Here is a 2159-nt window from a genome sequence, read left to right as displayed (position 1 = left end):
TAAACTGTGTGGAATTTTTCTGTCTGAACCTCTTAGTTTTATTGTGTATCTCACCATTACCGATCAAGGGATTCCTAGGCCTATGAGGTATCCAACCTCTGAGCTTTACGCTATATCCCACCATCATCGGTAAAGGGATTCCTAGGATCAATCAAGGGTATTCACCACTGAGCTTTAACATTTATGCCACCATTCCCTGGTTGAGGATTCCTAGGCCCAATCGAGGTGTTCACTGTAGAATTCCTTGTAGATTCAAAATGCTTATTTGATTTTCCAAAAAACAAGACTTGAATCTACTCTAATCATCTCCAGGAACAATTAAACGATCATGAAATCACGAAACATACAAGAGAAAGAATTAAATCAACACATTACACAATTATTTCCTAGGGAAAGCCACAACTAAAAACCCCTGCTATCTATATATTACATTAGTCAGAAAATATGAGAAGATTACAATCCTTTACTCAAGCCTGAGCAACCTCTACACTATCTCTATTTGTATCATTGCTTCATAGGCCGACTCTGGCAAACACGTAGCCAATTTCGTAGGCTTCCAAGCTCCTACTTCTTTGAAATGTTCAATGTGGAATTAGGCCCCTATTTAATAGGAATTTTCCTCCATTGGATTGCGCAGTTACTTTAGGCTCTTCCTCTGACTGCATGCATCATCTATACAATTTGGATAATTATACAACTGATAGTACATTGCCCTTGAACTCCAATCTCAACTGGGTAAATCTTAGGTCTAACATGCATGAGTTATTTATGGGTGAATCATCAGTCAACTGGTTGAACACATGAAGCATAACCCCACTATCTGACCTCCTACTAGTTCCTCCAATAGTTGGAACTACTTTAACTGACATTAACTCAGTTTAATTGAATTAAAATATTACAACTCAAAATAAACTCAACCATGGCTCCTATAAAGTAGGAGATACTCTACATGACTCTAGTTAGACCCTCAAATCGAATTAACTGAACCAACTAAGTCAAATTAACTTAGTTAACTCGTACAAGTTGTCTTGTGATGTGGAATTACAATTTTTCTCCTAATTTAATTCAAGGAGAAAATTAATTTAGGAATTTCTTGTTTCATTTTCAACATTCAAACACTAGTAGAAAATGAGAGATTAGTACTACATGACTAAAAAAGTTATCCACCACAATTATTTCAAGTGAATTACTACTAAATTTGATCAATTTTAAGTGACCCAACTAAATAGTGACTAACTTAAATGAATAATTTAGTCTAGGGATAAAATATATGACTAGATAATAAATGACAAAATAAAAAATGATTAACATAAACGACTCTTGTAGTCCAAGAATATAAATATGACCAACTAACAAGTATAACAATTATATGAACTAGTCATTTATGATAGTTATTTTTAATTGTGTCACTCCGAGAAGAAAATTGCAAATTTGATATTGAAGTGTTACATTTCACTAAGTTTTAAAACCGCAGAGGGATTAAGATACCCCCTCTAAATCCATCTATAGTGTTGAAATTTAGAGACAAAGTGGTATCTAAATGGATCTATAGTGTTCAAATTTAGTGACAAAGGGGTCTCCGAATTTATCTACAATGTTAAAATTTAGAGGCCCCCTTTCTAAATCTTCAATGTTAAAATTTAGGTACATGGATTCAATTGATAGGAATGTAGAATTAAAAGAGCTAGCCATGAATTAGATTTTTGTTGTATTAGAACTTCTGAAGTAGATCTTCATTATCAGATGCAAGAAAAAACCCCCAAACTTTCAATGTTTTATTAAACTTGATAGAATTACATTTCATATTTTCTAGTGCGAAAGTATTCAATATTTTATTTAACTTGATAACAATGTACAAGTGAAAATTCACTTTACATATTGATAATCCTTAATGATACATTTTATAGATGTTAAAAAAAAACTTAATTCCTTCATATTCACCTTAACTAATATATTCAAGATTAAACTAAATCGAAAATTATCCAAAACTTTACGGACATACACATATTGGTGGCAATCAATTATCTTTTAAACATTAATATAATAGTTAAAAAAACTATTTTTCAAGAAAAAAAATCTTAAGGTAATATAAAAAATTTAATTTAAAAGGTAATTCATTGAAAATATTGGAGGGAAGGATTGATTTATCTCATACAATC

The sequence above is a fragment of the Pinus tabuliformis genome, chromosome J (genome assembly GCF_031772625.1).
Source record: "Pinus tabuliformis cultivar Carrire ecotype Pingquan chromosome J, CPIR1, whole genome shotgun sequence".
In the NCBI taxonomy this organism is placed as follows: domain Eukaryota; kingdom Viridiplantae; phylum Streptophyta; class Pinopsida; order Pinales; family Pinaceae; genus Pinus; species Pinus tabuliformis.
Note: the sequence above shows the minus strand (reverse complement) of the source record.